Below are 18,059 nucleotides of genomic sequence, written 5' to 3' on the forward strand. Positions count from 1 at the left end.
TTTCAATTCAAGTAATGTATTTGATTGTGCTGGGTTCAACTGTTCAAGTGGGCTTTTCTTCATTTTGGGACCCAAAAAGATTCCGGGCACAACTATTGGGCCTACTCATAAATATTGTCATGGATTTGGGCTTACTAATGATATTGTCTCCAGGTTTTATTTTTTTGGGTCCGGAAGATGTCGTCCACAGGTTAGTCCAGAATATTCCATCACGTCAATGACGTGAAAATTGATACATGTCATAGGCTGTTCCCCTTCCAACTAGTGCTCGGTTTATGTAACTGCTCTGTATGTGGTCTCTGTAATTTCAGGTGAAATCCGTGAAAGATTTGTATGTATCTAAATAGACTTATTTAATTTGGGCATCAATTTTATCGCCCAAATTTGTTATAAATGTCACCCCCACCCTGTTAGATACAAGTCATATTTTGCTCATATAATCTAGTTACTAGTTTAGAACTCGAGAGCCAATTTTCAAGTTTTAAGTCGGATGGTCGCGAAAAAAAAAGAGAGAGAAAAGGAAAGGAAAAAGAAAATTTGGAAATGATTAAAATTAGTGAAAGAAACTTATTCCATTATAGAAATGGGTGGCATGGGAGAAATTGATGCACGAAGGGATTGGTTTTGTAACATTTTCCTAGCTGGGATGGATGTAAGGTAAATTTATTTACAGATGTTAGTTGCTTGTTTTTTTTTCGTAGTTTTTATCAAATTTGTCGAGTGATTAATGCTGCTAAAGAAAATAAAAATTCTTGAGTCCTTATTAGATTTGTAGCACAAATGCAAATAAAAGATTGCTTTCATATGTTCGCCGAACGGTCAATGTTGTGACTCATCGTTTGGCTAAGTTGGGTTTATTTTCAGATCATGATATGTTTTATTCATTTATTTTAGGAGCCTCTATATGTAAACTCATGTTCTTCACCGTTGATCGCTACTCGTCTTAATCTTTCAATAAAACGCTGTCGTCTTTCACAAAAGGGGAAAAGGGAAAAATCAATTTTGAGATGTAGTGTAGATGCCTCACAGTTTAGACTGTTAAGCGCGTTGACAAATTTCCTTAAAAAATAATAGCCAGAATGAAATAAATTTACTTAATTTCTTTTTTTACAGATGAAGCGCATGAGCATCCCATAGAGATCAGTCATTGCTTCATCACATTGCTTCATGGAGGAGTTTATATAAAGCAACCCATACATTCATTTGAGTACCCAAAATGGATTAAGCGACTGAGCCCCTACCCTAAAGTAAATTTAGGTTTTAGCAACAAAAAATTTCACTTTTGGAAAAAGCAAAACTTTTTCAAAAAGAAAAACCTCTCAACTTTCAAATCAAAATGTAAAAGAAGAAATCAAAAATAAATAAGCAATTTTGTCCATTTTGGCTTCTTTTACAAATTTTCTCTCTTCTTTGTGTTTTTCCAAAGTCTCCCAAAAAGAAATCATCAAGTTCAAAGAGATTATTATCAAGTTCCGGCACCATTGTAAATCACAATATCTTAGACGTACAGTCAATTAATATTATTATTTTTTTTGATAAAAATGATATTAGGGAGGGAGAATCAAACCTAAAACCTCAGTGCAGGGAGTAAATACTCTTAACCACTGAGCTACAAATCCCTTGCATCTTAGACAGTCAACTATGATATAGCTATAAGACTGGAAAGTGATTATATCACATGTATATAAATACATGTGAAAAGGGTAGCAACAAATAATGGAGATTCATTTTCCCTACCTTTTTTTTTCCACCGCAATGTAAATTCAATTTAAAACTTGAATGCTCTATGACGTTTATTTATTTATTTCCCACACATGTCCAATCTTGATATATAATGGTTGTTGCCATGAAAACTGCTGGTACTACAGAAAATGCTCAAAGCCCTGTTGGGTCACCTGCATCTGTTGATACTCATTTATCTCCTATCATGGCATCTTTTTGTAACTATACTAATTAAGTGCAAAGAGTATACAACCTTCTTCTGAAAGTATGCGGTCATGTAGAAATCACGGAATCGTGTTGTAAGATGAGAACGAATACACCCAATTACCCTCAAATAATCTTATGACTAATAATGGAGACCACATTTTTGTACCACATTTTAATACCAAATAATGTGGTAAGACATAAGTCGAGAGAGGTCAACTCTTGCACTCCCTTCCCCTTCCCAAAGAAAAAAGAAACACTACAATTCTGACTGAATACAGGACAGGAAAAATGTTGCAGAAGGAGTGGAATATAAAGAACCTGGCGGTGGTTACGTTCTTGAGTCGACGACAATGGTGGCTGTTTGGCCTGTCGCTAGCTAGTGAGCTAGCCTTGTCATTGCCTTATTGCAAACAGAAAAATAAGGTTAATAAAAAGGGACTGGCTCCGTTGACCAGGCCCAAGTGGGAAAACCTATGGTTAAACAAAGCTTTGGATCCGTTGACCATCAAGGCGTGGCTTGGTTCCCTTAAAGATCAGGGGATAAACTAAACTTAAACCAAGACTAATTGGAGTTGAATAATAACTAAATTATGTGTTTCATCATAAAAGCCTAGTGAACATCATCTACATGCTCAATGGCAAGTATACTTGGGCAAAAAAATAAATACACATGCTATATAGCTAGGCATGCACACATCTTTGCTGCCCTGCCTTTCAGTCAGAATTTTAAGTGTTTTTTTTTTTTTTTTTCCTTTGGGAGGGAGAAGGAATGCAAGAGTTAAACTCTCTCCCCATATCCATCATTTAGTATTGAAATGAGGTACAAAAATGTGGTCTTCGTCACTACTCAAAAACAATTAATTGAATGTGGGTGTATACGTTCTCATATCTCACAACGATTCTGTGATTTTTGTTTTGCTGTTGCAATATTTTTGGTTTTGATGTTATTGTTACTAGTATAGAAAAGAGAAGCTTTGAAAGAAAAAAGGGAGAGAAATAAGAGGGAAGGTATTCTACTGTTCTGTTCTTGTGCATTTGATTTGTTACCGATTTTTTCTTTTATTCGCACCGGTGATTTTGTCTGTATTAAAATCATGGGTTGCATGAACTATACTAGCTAGTTAGACAACAATCACAGCATCGTTGCTTTGATACCATGCTAAAATAAGGGAAACAATTGTGGGAATTTTTTGTGTATTCTTTCTCCCTTGAAGGCCAAGTAACGTTGGAGTTTAAGTAAAATTATAACTCATAATTCTATTTACAGTAGGAAATCAGAAATAGAAAATGAAACAAATTTTACAATTAATCAATACGGAAATGCCAACTCATGCGCCAACAATTCCCTATAGCAAATGAGGAAATTAAGTCACACCAATATGATTACGATCATTTTTCTTTGGAATGTTTAGGAACATTTTCAAATGACCTTTGTTTAATCATATTAAAAAATTTCATTATTTTACAATTATTATTTTTAATGGAAATAATTTAACAATGGTTGAGATGGAATCGTGTATTTTCAGTCTCTGAAACAAAACTTCCAATTTATTTGACATTTTGCTTATCTTCTTAGATTTCCCCTTACCATTGTTCCACAGTCCATTGGTGAGTCAGGAACAAAATTCTAGCCGCCTAACACCTGACGCATGAATTTTGTAATCAATTTGTAAGATTTCTTCTTTTAAAAGTTTAATGCAGAATATTCTATGACATGAAATCTTAAAGATATTAAGAACGTGATGTATAGTGTTCAATTAGAGTTTAAAAAAATTGTAAACATTCATTTTCTTTGTGTATTCACGCAAAATTAGTTAAGGATTTGTTTTTAGTTTGGCAAACTTCAATATAATCATCGGTTTGTGGCCTAAATTAGTCTCGTTAAAACAATGGACTTATAGGTATTTTATAAAAATTCTTTATCTAGCTAAACTTATTTGAAAGTCTCTTGATGCACGGGGAAGTGCACGTTAAAAATCAAATCTAGAATATTCCATCATGTGAAATGACATGAAAATTGATAAGTTGTTTCAATTATCTTTTTATTAGTTTCGTAACAGCTATATGTGTGGTCTTTGTAAATTCAAATGAAATATGTGAATGATTTGTCTGTAGCTAAACAAAAGAAACATGTGAACGATTTGTCTGTAGCTAAACAAACTTAACATGTGAATGACTTGTCTGTAGCTAAACAAACTTATTTAATCCCATCATCGGCTTTATCGCCCAAATTTATATATAAATGCCTCCCCAAATTTCTTTCCTAGTACAAAACGTAAATATTGCTCATGTATATAGGTTCTTCCTTTTGTAATGGTTATCATTTTAGAACTCGGGAGCCAGTTTTCAAGTTTTAGTGGAAGGAGATGGAGAAAGAAAGGGAAAATAAAAATTGGGACAAAAGTAAAATTAGTAAAAGAATATTCCATTGTAGAAATGAGTGGCATGGGAGAAATTGATGCAAGAGAGATTGCTCTTGAAATAAGGGGCTTTAAGATCCTCCTAATGGGCCTACAAGGTACATTTATTTGCTTGTTACTTGCTTCTTCTTTTTTCTCAGTTATTGTCAACTTGCTCTTGATTCATTATTAGGTTCATCATGTTTTTGAGACCTTGGAAATTTTATGGTGCTTAAAAACTATTGTCAATTTGCTCTTGATTCATTATGAGTTTGTAGTATTTTTCGGAGAATTTTTAGGAATTCGGCTGAATTTTTGATCTCTTCTTTCCCCATGTAGTTGGTGGTTCCAAAGAACAAAGAAAGGGGGAAAGGATGGTTTTTAGCTGGAAACGTGAGAACCCATTCCTTCAGTTCCAACTTCAAGAGTCTCTTTCCAGAAACCCATTCTCTCCCTTCTTTCTCCGTCAAATTTCTTTCTACCATAACTTTCATTCTACAACTCCAATTCTTGCGCTGTTTTCGCCTTTAGGATCGTATGAACGAGCTCTACAAGATAGGTAAACCATTCTTGGATTTGGTTAAGTTTCGAAAATTTCCTCTTTCTGAGATAGTGACTGATTACGCTTTAATCTCTTGTTTCCAAGTGTGGTTTGGGAGAATGGTGGTCACTAGCCATACTTGCTGCTGGAATTCCAGTACAGTGTACATTGATTTAAGTGAGATTGTGTAAGTGATTTCGGATGTTATTTGATGACATGCGAAGAATGTAGTTAATTGCCAAGATGAAATAACTGTTAAGTGCGTTGACAAATTTCCTTAAAAAATAATTGCCAGGATGAAATAAATTTACTTAATTTCTTTTCTACAGATGAAGCGCATGAGCAACCCATAGAGATCTGGCATTGCTTCATCACATTGCTTCATGGAGGAGTTTATATAAAGCAACCCATGCATTCATTTGAGTACCCAAAATGGATTAAGCGACTGAGCCTCAAAAAGAAATCAAGTTCAAAGAGATTATCAAGTTCCATTGTAAATCACAGTATCTTAGACAGTCAATTATTATTATTATTTTTTTTGATACAAGTCATATTAGGGGAGGGAGAATCGAACCTAAGACCTCAAGTGCACGAGTAAATACTCTTAACTACTTGAGCTACAAACCCTTTGCATCTTATGCAGTCAATTATGGATATAGCTAAGACTGGAAAGTGATTATATCTCATGTATATAAATACATGTGAAAAGGGTAGCAACAAATAATGGAGATTCATTTTCCCTACCTTTTTTTTACACCGCAATGTAAATTCAATTTAAAACTTGAATGCTCTATGACGTTTATTTATTTATTTCCCACACATGTCCAATCTTGATATGTAATGGTTGTTGCCATGAAAACTGCTGGTACTTCAGAAAATGCTCAAAGCCCATTGGGTTACCTGCATCTGTTGATACTCATTTAGCTCCTATCATGGCATCTTTTTGTATACACTAATTAAGTGCAAAGAGTATACGATCCTCTACTAACAATATGTGGTCATGTAGAAATCACAGAATTGTGTTGTGAGATGAGAACGAATACACCCTATTACACTCAAGTAAGTTTATGACTTATGTCTTACCACATTTTAATACCAAGCAACGTGGTAAGATATAAGTCGAGAGAGGTCAACTCTTGCACTCCCTTCCCCTTCCCGAAGAAAAAAGAAACACTAAAATTCTGACTGAATGCAGGACAGAAAAAAGATGTGTCTGATGATGATGTTCCCCATGACACACATCATTTACTTACTAGTCAAATAGTATCTGGTCTTGGTTTATGTTTAGCTTATCCCCATTTGATCATCAAGCGAACCAGGATTTGGTTTAAGTACTTTAGTTTAAACGCATCACTTTTCCACATCTCGACTGTCAACGGATCCAAGTTTTGGATCTGGTTCCTTTTGTGAACCCTAATTTTTTGTTTTCAATATTGGGCCAATGACAAGCCTAGCTCTAGCTAGAAACAGGCCAAGCAGACACCACATGTGGTAGCTCAAGAAACCTCAACCACCGCCAGAGATGCCATTGCATTTCCCCGAGTAAACTTGCAGGTTCTTTTTGCTCCACTCATTCTGCTACATTTAGTTTCAACTGCAGAATTGGCTATACTGAAGATTGCTTAATTTGCTTTCTATAAGGATTTCAGTTTTGTTTATATAACCAAAAATATTTGTGTTAATCTGTTGTTCTTATTTACTTTAATGTTTTTCCCTTTCAAATTTGGGAACATAAGAGGTACTTAGGAGATGAGAATAAAAAAATTCAATGGAGCTTGAAGATCCAACGAGTTGAAGACGTATAGATGGCCCTCCAATCTGATGAATTTACCTTTGAAATGCGAGCAAAACACATTGGAAATTTATGAATCTATTGACATTTTCAACTCGCAGTAATAGTATTCTAAGTTAGTTCTAGATTCTTATTAATGCATCCGGATGTGGTACACTAATGAAGAAATTCTCAAACATCTGAATGAATGACGACATTCTTCAATACAGGAATTTTGCTGGTGAAGCAGACTCTATGCCTATGTAGTACTACTTTTAGTTTCATTGTCACTAGGGAAAAGACTTCACATAGAGGATCAGAGAGCTGAGAATGAACCAGAATGGGCTGAAGCGGTACCATTTTTCTACCAGCCTGACAAGAGGTGTATCTACAGAGTTCCCAATAAACTCCGCAAAGTGAATGAAGCAGCATACACTCCTCAATTAATTTAAATAGGCCCTTTCCACCATGGCAAACCAGAACTGAAGGACATGGAGAGCAATAAAAGAATATATTTTGATCAATTCAGCTAATGACTTTTTATTTCTGATTTTATTTTGAGAAAAAGTGTATGCAAAAGAAGCAAATTACAAAAGGTCTTCAACTAAAACATGTAGGATATTTGGAGGATATCCCCAAACCATACGGACTCTTCAGACAAAAGATTTTCACATATGAAGCTTAAATTAGATTATGATTTGAGAGATTTAATAGTTCCAATGATTGAGAAAACCAGGACAAAAATTCAATTATAGTTGAACTGGCCGTCCAAAGATCCTTGAAGTAAACTCGCTTCAGGAGATTGCCACATGACGGTTCCAAAAACTGATCCCATAGTGCTTATTAAGCTGGTCACAGAGACCACTATAGCAGGATACATCATCCATAATCTGCTCACAAATTTGACTAATCGGGTTCCTCACTGTTTCATTGCAGCCTAGCTTGTTAACAAGAACTCCACTGTCAATCAGCAAATTCACGTCTTCCACAGTGTCCACAAGCTTATCCATCAACAAAAAGTATTCGCAAATATAAGCAGACTCTGGATACAGAAACTCTGCTCCAACGCCATGACATTTCGGATAATGCATTCTGTCTCATCCTTGACACAAAATTGTGTAAGCTTCAAGTCCATACTTGTACAACATGCTGAGTTGAAATTACAATGGTGGGATTCATGTCCTTTAATGACAAACCCTTCTTCCTTAAGTAGCCTAAAGTTCACTCCTGCTGCCTTCAGCTTTCTTGTGTCGTATATATTTTTTTATAGGAGTCAAACGACTATCTACCCAAGTCATTTCTTCTGCGGCCGGGGCACAGAAAATTTCTTACCAAATCAGTGAAATTTCTTATAATTAGTCCCTTCCTGACTGATTTTTCCTTAGTACTGTAATAGTTGAAGAACTCACAGGTAAGATTGAGAAAGGGATGAACAGATTCGGTGGCTTCAATAATTTCTACAGAATAATCATGGGGTTGATTTCGACTACAGCAAGGCAAGCAGTAACATATCTGATCAAGATCAATACATCTGTGTCGTCTATTGGCCTGTTGTGCTTGCACTTCGTTGCAGGGTTGGAAACAAGAGACGGGCCTGGCAAAGTCATACAGGTTTTGAAGAATAAAATAAGGAAGCTGATTTTCGAACAGCATGAGGTCCTAGCTTTCCTCAGCCACGGTGATCTTAATATGGGATAATCATTTTCAGGGTTTTCGGAATTCATCAAGAAGAGCTCAATGATGAAGCCAGCATCAACTAGAATTACGTCCAGAAAGTCGATATTGTCACCCTGACCAATTGTCCCTGCATAACAACTAAGAATCTTTCCTTGACAATCCTTGAAAAAACATTTTAGTTCATCCCTTGTCTTCGGAGAACGTGCCAAAAAATTCTCACAATATTTTTTTTAATGGTTCTCCATGTCCTTGAGTTCTGGTTTGCCATGGTGGAAAGGGCCTATCGAAATTAATTGAGGAGTGTATGCTGCTTCATTTACTTTGCGGAGTTTGTTGGGAACCCTGTAGATACATCTCTTGTCAGGCTCGTAGAATACTTGTACCGCGTCAGCCCATTCTTCTGTCTCAGATATCTGATCCTCCATAAGTGAAGTCGTCTCTTTTCCTGATGACAAAGAAACTGCAATCAGTACTATAGGAAGGGATAGTCTGCCGCTTCACCAGCAAATTCCTGTATTCAAGAATGTGGCCAGTATATGTGAAACTTATGTGCAGACATGGACTTAACCAAGTTGGCTAGAACAAATGTGCTTCCCACTCTGCACCCGAGTTTGAATTCCCATTCTTCTGGTAGTTTAGAACAAATTAAAGTAGAAAAATTTTGTACAGAAAAAAAAAAGGTGTGATGTGAAACCAAACCATAACAGTACCAACCATGCATTAATTAGAAGATAAAATTAACTTACGATTCAGTACTGCAAGTTTAAACGCCAATAGAAAAATTCCAAATGTTCGAAAAAATATGAGATTTAATTGCTGTATTCATAGAAAAATCAAAATTTAATTCATTCTATTAAAACACAATTTAATGCATAAAATAATCAAATAAAATATAAGCAATGGTTTAGAAAAACCAGAATATGATTGAGTCTAAAATTTGGCTCTATCTCCTTAAGATAAATTGCCCCTCACAGGTGCTTCAAGGTTTCATTGACAAACATCTCCCAGGATACAATGACCTCCTTCTTGTGGTAATAGCACTCTAAACCACAAGAACAACAAACACAAACTTATGTTTGAACTCTCTCAGTATGACACTATTTATATATACTCATCACAAACACTCTAGTCTGCAATGAATAAAATCTCTGGAAGACTAGTTTATCCAGGAATAGATTGATGTCTCTTTGAGTTAGATGAAGGTTTATTCTTCATATAGATGTGTTAAGTGACGGTTTATAAAATTTGTGTCCATTGAAGAGTCAAAAGTTGTATCGTTTCACTTTAAACATACACAACCTACTATATTCAAGAACAGTCACAACCCATCAGACACCATTTCCATTCAAATAAAATATTTCATTCGTAAAAAAATTAAAATTTTCCAACACCTAATTCATTGATTTCAAATTGCTTGCTTGCATTTCAAAAATAAAATCATCAGATTTGGATGGCCATCTATATTTGTCTTCAACTAGTTAGTACAGAGTTGGGTACTCCCTAATGCTAGTTGATTTTGGAATGGAACCTCAACTTCCTTTATAGTATCACAACCAATTTCGCCCAGCTGTGAAGTCTAACGGACACACGTGCTTTATGTCATACAATATGTGTCTACGTACTAGACTTGAAATTTCGTCACCTGTGTGTGAAGAAATGTCCCACATTGGAAAACTGACAAACCTTGAAAATGCTTATAAGAAACTGGGCTACTCTTCTACTACCAATTGATTTTGGGAAGGAACCTCAATTTCTTTCAGTTAGCTCCATCGATTTTTTCCATTCTCATCTACGTACCTTTTTGGTTTTCAAATTTGATTGGGAAAAGATTATAGTAAGTAAAGGAAGGAACGGCATAAGTTAAACATTTATTTGGTTATATAAAGAAAACTAAAATCCTTAGCAAGCCAATTCTGTAGTAGAAACGAAATGTAGCAGAAGGAGTGGAGTATAAAGAACCTGGCGGTGGTTAACGTTCTTGAGTCGACGAAAATGGTGTCTGTTTGGCCTGTCGCTAGCTAGTGAGCTGCTAGCCTTGTCATTGCCTTATTGCAAACAGAAAATTAAGGTTAATAAAAAGGGACTGGCTCCGTTGACCAAGCCCAAGTGGGAAAACCTATGGTTAAACAAAGCTTTGGATCCGTTGACCATCAAGACGTGGGACTAAAAAACCTGGTTCCCTTAAAGATCAAGTGGGGGGAAAACTAATAACTGAATTATGTGTTTCATCATGGAAGCCTAGTGGACATCATCAGACACATGCTCAATGGCAAGTATACTTAGGAAAAAAATAAATGCACATGCTATATAGCTAGGCATGCACACATCTTTGCTGTCCTGCCTTTCAGTCAGAATTTTAGTATTTTTTTTTCTTCGGGAGGGAGAAGGAGTGCAAGAGCTAAACTCTCTCCCCATGTCCATCATTTAGTATTGAAATGAGGTACAACAATGTGGTCTTCGCCACTACTCAACAACAATTAATTGAGTGTGGGTGTATACGTTCTCATATCACAACGATTCTGTAATTTTTGTTTTGCTGTTGCAATATTTTTGGTTTTGATGTTATTGTTACTAGTATAGGAAAGAGAAGCTTTGAAAGAAAAAAAGGAGAGAAATAAGAGGGAAGGTATTCTACTGTTCTGTTCTTGTGTATTTGATTTGTCGTCACTGATTTTTTCTTTCGCACCTGTGATTTTGTCTGTATTAAAATCATGGGTCGCATGAACTATACTAGCTAGTTAGACAACAATCACAAGATCGTTGCTTTGATACCATGCTAAAATAAGGGAAACAATTGTGGGAATTTTCTGTGTATTATTCTCCTTTGAAAGCCAAGTAACGTTGGAGTTTAAGTAAAATTATAACTCCTAATTCTATTTACAATAGGAAATCATAAATAGAAAATGAAACAAATTTTACAATTAATCAATACGGAAACGTCAACTCATGCGCCAACAATTCCCTATAGCAAATGAGGAAATTAAATCACACACCAATATGATTACAATAATTTTTCTTTGGAATGTTTAGGAACATTCAAATGACCTTTGTTTAATCATATTCAAAAATTTCATTATTTTACAATTATTATTTTGAATGGAAATCATTTAACAATAATGACAACACTACTGGGTGAGATGGAGTCGTGTATTTTCAGTCTCTGAAACAAAACTTCCAATTTATATGACATTTTGCTTATCTTCTTAGATTTTCCCTTACCATTGTTCCACTAGTGAGTCATCAGGAACAAAATTCTGGCCGCCTAACACCCGACGCATGAATTTTGTAATCAATTTGTAAGATTTCTTCTTTAAAAAAAGTTTCATGCAGAACATTCTATGACATGAAATCTTAAAGATATTAAGAGCGTGATGTATAGTGTTCAGTTAGCGTTTAAAAAAAATTGTAGACATGCATTTTCTTTGTGTATTCATGCAAAATTAGTTAAGGATTTGTTTTTAGTTTGGCAAACTTCAATATAATCATCGGTTAGTGGCCTAAATTAATCTCGTTAAAACAATGGACTTATAGGTATTTTATAAAAATTCTTTATCTAGCTAAACTTATTTGAAAGTCTCTTGATGCACAGGGAAGTGCATGTTAAAAATCAAATCTAGAATATTACATCACGTGAAATGACATGAAAATTAATAAGTTGTTTCAATTATCTTTTTATTAGTTTCATAACAGCTATATGTGTCTTTGTAAATTCAAATGAAACATGTGAACGATTTGTCTGTAGCTGAACAAACAAAACATGTGAACGATTTGTCTGTAGCTAAACAAACTTAACATGTGAATGACTTGTCTGTAGCTAAACAAACTTATTTAATCCCATCATCGGCTTTATCGCCTAAATTTATATATAAGTGCCTCCCCAAATTTCTTTCCTAGTACAAAACATAAATATTGCTTATGCATATAGGTTCTTCCTTTTGTAATGGTTATCCTTTCAGGTTTTAGTGGAAGTAGATGGAGAAAGAAAAGGAAAATAAAAATTGAGACACAAGTAAAATTACTAAAAGAAAATTCCATTGTAGAAATGAGTGGCATGGGAGAATTTGATGCAAGAGAAATTGCTCTTGTAATACGGGGCTTTAACATCCTCTTAATGGGCATGCAAGGTACATTTATTTGCTTGTTACTTGCTTCTTCTTTTTTCTCAGTTATTGTTAATTTGCTCTTGATTCATTATTAGATTTAGCTTAAATGCCAAATAAAGATCATGTTTGTGAGACCTCGGAAATTTTATGGTGCTTAAAAACTATTTGTAGAATTTTGGAGAAATATTTTGGATGTGATTAAAGGAAAGTGCATGTGTTTAAGAGTTCATAGTATTTTTCAAAGAATTTTTAGAAATTCGGCTGAATTTTTGATCTCTTCTTTCCCCGTGTAGTTGGATGGTTTTCAGCTGGAAACGTGAGAACGATTCTCTTTCCAGAAACCCATTCTCTCCCTTCTCCGTCAAACTTCTTTCTACCATAATTTTCATTCTACAACTCCAATTCTTGCGCTGTTTTCGCCTTTAGGATCGTATGATCGAGCTCTACAAGATAAGGTAAACCATTCTTGGATTTGGTTAAGTTTCAAAAATTTCCTCTTTCTGAGTTAGTGACTGATTAAGCTTTAATCTCTTGTTTCCAAGTGTGGTTTGGGAGAATGGTGGTCACTAGGCAGCTCATTGAAGGTTGAGGATTACTTTGGAGCTGGAATTCTAGTACAGTGTACATTGATTTAAGTGAGATTGTGTAAGTGATTTCGGATATGATATTTGATGACATGCGAAGTACACTAGGTGAAGAATCCAGTTAATTGCCAAGATGAAATAACTGTTAAGTGCGTTGACAAATTTCCTTAAAAAATAATTGCCAAGATGAAATAAATTTACTTAATTTATTTTTAACAGATGAAGCGCAAGAGCAACCCATGCATTCATTTGAGTACCCAAAATGGATTAAGCGACTGAGCCTAAAAAAGAAATCAAGTTCAAATAGATTATCAAGTTCCATTGTAAATCACAATATCTTAGACAGTCAATTATTATTATTATTATTTGATACAAAGTCATATTAGGGAGGGAGAATCGAACCTAAGACCTCATGTGCAGAAGTAAATACTCTTAACCAATTGAGCTACAAGCCCTTTGCATCTTAGACAGTCAATTATGGATAGCTAAGACTGGATATAAATACTTGTGAAAAGGGTAGCAACAAATAATGGAGATTCATTTTCCCTACCTTTTTTCCACCGCAATGTATATTCAATTTAAAACTTGAATGCTCTATGACGTTTTTTTTATTATTTCCCACGCATGTCCAATCTTGATATATAATGGTTGTTGCCATGAAAACTGCTGGTACTACAGAAAATGCTCAAAGCCCTGTTGGGTCACTTCACCTGCATCTGTTGAAACTCATTTAGCTCCTATCATGGCATCTCTTTGTAACTATACACTAATTAAGTGCAAAAAGTATACGATCCTCTACTAACAATATGTACGTTCATGTAGAAATCACAGAATTGTGTTGTGAGATGAGAACGAATACACTCAATTACGCTCAAGTAAGTTTATGACTTATGTCTTACCACATTTTAATACCAAGCAGTGTGGTAAGATATAAGTCGAGAGAGGTCAACTCTTGCACTCCCTTCCCCTTCCCGAAGTAAAAAGAAACACTAAAATTCTGACTGAATGCAGGACAGGAAAAAGATGTGTCTGATGATGATGTTCCCCATGACACACATCATTTACTTACTAGTCAAATAGCATCTGGTCTTGGTTTACGTTTTCCTCGTTTGATCATCAAGCGAACCAGAATTTGGTTTAAGTACTTTAGTTTAAACGCATCACTTTTCCACATCTCGACTGTCAACGGATCCAAGTTTTGGATCTGGTTCCTTTTGTGAACCCTAATTTTTTGTTTTCAATATTGGGCCAATGACAAGCCTAGCTTTAGCTAGAAACAGGCCAAGCGGAGACCACATGTGGTAGCTCAAGAAACCTCAACCACCGCCAGAGATGCCGTTGCATTTCCCCGAGTAAACTTGCAGGTTCTTTTTGCTCCACTCCTTCTGCTACATTTAGTTTCTACTGCAGAATTGGCTATACTGAAGATTGCTTAATTTGCTTTCTATAAGGATTTCAGTTTATATAACCGAAAATATATTTGTGCTAATTTGCTGTTTCTTATTTACTTGAAATTTTTTTCCCTTTCAAATTTAGGAACATAAGAGGTACTTAGGAGATGAGAATAAAAAAATTCAATGGAGCTCGAAGATCCAACGAGTTGAAGACGTATAGATGGCCCTCCAATCTGATGAATTTACCTTTGAAATGCAAACAAAACAAATTGAAAATTTATGAACTAGCTAGGAACTTGTCTATTGACATTTTAAACTCGCAGTACTAGAATTCTAAGTTAGTTTTAGATTCTAATTAATGCATCCGGATGTGGTACTGATGACAAAATTCTAGAACATTTGAATGAATGATGACATTCTTGAATACTGGAATTTTGCTGGTGAAGCAGACTGTCACTTCCTATGTAGTAATAATTTTAGTTTCATTGTCACTAGGAAAAAGGCGATCGACTTCTTATATGGAGGATCAGAGAGCAGAGAATGAACCAGAATGGGCCGACGCGGTACCATTTTTCTACCAGCCTGACAAGAGGTGTATCTACAGGGTTCCCAATAAACTCCGTAAAGTAAATGAAGCAGCATACACTCCTCAATTAATTTCAATAGGCCCTTTCCACCATGGCAAACCAGAACTCAAGGACATGGAGAACCATAAAAGAATATATTGTGAGAATTTTTTCACAGGTACTTTAAAGAGTAAGGAGGAACTAAAAAGTTTCATCAGAGATCGTCAAGGAAAGATTCTTAGTTGTTATGCAGGGACAATTAATCAGGGTGACAATTTCGACTTTTCGGAGGTAATTCTAGTTGATGCCCTCTTCATCATTCAGCTCTTTATGATGGATTCTGAAAACCATGAAAATGATTATCACATCTTAAGATCACGGTGGCTGAGGAAAGCTGTAGAGCAGGACCTCGTACTGTTAGAAAATCAGCTTCCTTATTTTCTTCTTCAAGACCTGTACAACTTTGCCATGCCGGTCTCTTGTTTCTATCCCCGCAACGAAGTGCAAGCACAAGAACAGGACAATAGACAACAAAGATGTTTTGATCTTGATAAAATATGTTACTGCTTGCCTTGCTGTCGTAGAAGCCACCCCCACGATCATTCTGTGTTAACTGTTGAAGCCGCCGAATCTGTTCATCCCTTTCTCAAGCTTACCTGTGAGTTCTTCAACAGTTACAGTAAAGGAAAATCTATCAGTTATGGAGTAACTATAAAACATTTCACTGATTTGGTAAGACATTTTTTGTGCCCTGCAGAAGAAATTACTTGGGTAGATACTCCTATAAAAAATATATATGACGCGAGAAAGTTGAAGGCCGCAGGGGTGAACTTTAGGCTACTTAAAGAAGTAGGGTTTGTCATTAAAGGAGATGAATCCCACGATTGTAATTTCAACTTAGCATGTTTTACAAGTATGGACTTGAAGCTTACACTATTCTGTGTCAAGGATGAGACAGAATGCATCGTCCGAAATGTCATGGCGTTGGAGCAGTTTCTGTATCCAGACTCTGCTTATATTTGCGAATATTTTTTGTTCATGGATAAACTTGTGGACACTGGAAGATGTGAATTTGCTGATTGAGAGTGGAGTTCTTGTTAACAAGATAGGCTGCAACGAAACCGTGGCAAACCTGATCAATAAACTCTGTGTGCAGATTATGGATGGTGTATCCTGCTATGGTGGCGTCTGTAGTCAGCTTAATAAGCACTATGTGATCAGTTTTTGGAACCGTCATGTGGCAATCCTGAAAGGAGTTTACTTCAAGGATCTTTGGACAGGCAGCTCAACTATACTTGGGACTTTTTGTCCTGGTTTTCTCAATCATTGGAACCTTGAAGTCGCTTGAACATAATCTAATTTAAGCTTCATTTGTAGTTCTTAGTAGAGATTCATCCAGCATATGTAGTTTAATCAGAATAGTGTCATAAGTTATTTTGATTAGATTTTAATTTTTGTAACTGATGTGTGTGTTCTCTCTATTATCACGTGCAACCGTTGAAAGATTTGTTGGATTTCTGGAACTGCTACATATGCAATCTATTATGTATTTTGTGAAATTAGAGATTTTGTTAAGAAGAATAATTCTCGGGTTGTTATTGATAGAGCTAAAAGGCTAAGTATTTATGGAGATATTACAAGCTTAACTAGGAAAACTAGGTTACTTGGAGACTACTCCAAATCAATTACAATCAACTAATAAAAGGAAACTAAATAACAATTTAATAACGTTCCTAATTTCCAACACTCCCCCTCAAGTTGGAGGGTGGATATCAAGAACGTCCAACTTGCACAAGAGATTGTGAAAGGTGTTACTCCCAAAGGTTGCTAATAAAGAGGCAGTGGTGTCACTGCTGTAAAGGGGGCAGCTGCGTCGCAGCTGCATCACTGTTGTAATGAAGGCAAATCTGGAGGCAAATGGAGCAGCGGTGTGCTGCTGTAAAGGGGGTTGTTGCTCCTCTCAAATCCGACGATGTATGAGAGTCGTGAGTTGAAGGAAGCAGAACCCAAATAAAGTTGTGCTGATGTTCAACGCATTTTGCATGTATGGAGGCTGTTGTTGATGTTGCTGATGTGCAACGATGGTGATTTTGTTGCTAATGTGCAACAAATGTTGTTGATGATGCCTTTTCTTGAGGCTGAATAATGATGCTGCTGGGGCAGCTGAATGATGGTGTTGCTGGTGCAACTGATTGATGATGTTGCTGGTGCAATTGTGCGGAAGCTATTGATGATGGTGTGCAGCTGCCTGTGTGCAGCTGATGTGTGACAATGTGTCTATCTCCCATATCTGCCCCTCAAATCCGAAGCTTGTAGAGCGTTGAGATTTGGAAAAAGAGAAGAGAGAATGAAAAATAATGATGAAAGAGAGATTAAAAAAAGAAAAGGAGCAACGCCAAGAAGATGGCGTGAAAGTGAAAAAAACTTTTTCTTTTGGTTTGAAAAATGACCCACCGAAAAAAGGATATGACCCATCGAAAAAGTTAGCCAAAAAAAGAAGAAGAAGAATTGAGTGATGTGGAGACAGAAAGAAAATATCAAACTTGGCCAAGAAAAAAATTAGCTAGAGAAAGAACACAAAAAATTGGGTCTGATGTGAAACCTCAAAGAGAAACTAATATATCAACAAAGGAGAGAAAGTGAACCCTCATGTTGGGTTGTCGTGGTGCAAAGAAGCGATGGCAACACAGAGAAAAAGGACCAGCAGTTGTGCAAAGGTGCTCTCAGGAAGATTACGATAGATGGCTTGGATACGAGCGATCGATGGTTTCTAGGCAGGGGCAAAGAATCAATGAACACAGTGGCTGGTCAACAGCAGTGGTGCTAGTGTAGAGCCTCCTGCGTTTGTTGGAGATGTCGTGGGTTGTCCAAAGACATGATGGCTAGGTGAGCATTGACGAGGCTCACGGAGGAAATAAACGGCTCAGTGAGCAGTGACGAGGCTCATGAAGGAACCGCAATGAAGACGGCGTGTCTGCAGCAAGAGTAGACGACTTAAAAAAATGATGGGTAGGCTCGATGAAGGCCGAAGGTGGCGTGGTTGTGGCAAGCGTAGTAGACATGAAAACATGGGCTCAATATCTGATTGCAACAGA

At 36.1% G+C, this 18,059-nt stretch overlaps 1 long non-coding RNA gene and 2 pseudogenes across 2 annotated transcripts; 2 read left to right on the forward strand and 1 right to left on the reverse strand.

The window, feature by feature from the left end:
* Nucleotides 1-4,206: 4,206 nt before the first annotated feature.
* Nucleotides 4,207-5,623, forward strand: LOC148917167 (uncharacterized). 2 transcript variants are annotated; one of them, XR_016127263.1, is made up of 4 exons: nucleotides 4,207-4,447; nucleotides 4,668-4,887; nucleotides 4,975-5,056; nucleotides 5,199-5,623. It is a non-coding gene; the product is annotated as an uncharacterized LOC148917167 (long non-coding RNA). The 2 variants fall into 2 exon arrangements; XR_016127262.1 differs by having other exon boundaries at nucleotides 4,668-5,056.
* Nucleotides 5,624-7,331: 1,708 nt separating this feature from the next.
* Nucleotides 7,332-8,742, reverse strand: LOC107881139 (UPF0481 protein At3g47200-like; annotated as a pseudogene).
* A 6,066-nt stretch (nucleotides 8,743-14,808) lies between these two features.
* Nucleotides 14,809-16,445, forward strand: LOC103331006 (UPF0481 protein At3g47200-like; annotated as a pseudogene).
* Nucleotides 16,446-18,059: the final 1,614 nt, after the last annotated feature.

Source organism: Prunus mume, linkage group LG5 (genome assembly GCF_029339155.1).
Source record: "Prunus mume cultivar Tortuosa linkage group LG5, ASM2933915v1, whole genome shotgun sequence".
In the NCBI taxonomy this organism is placed as follows: Eukaryota; Viridiplantae; Streptophyta; class Magnoliopsida; order Rosales; family Rosaceae; genus Prunus; species Prunus mume.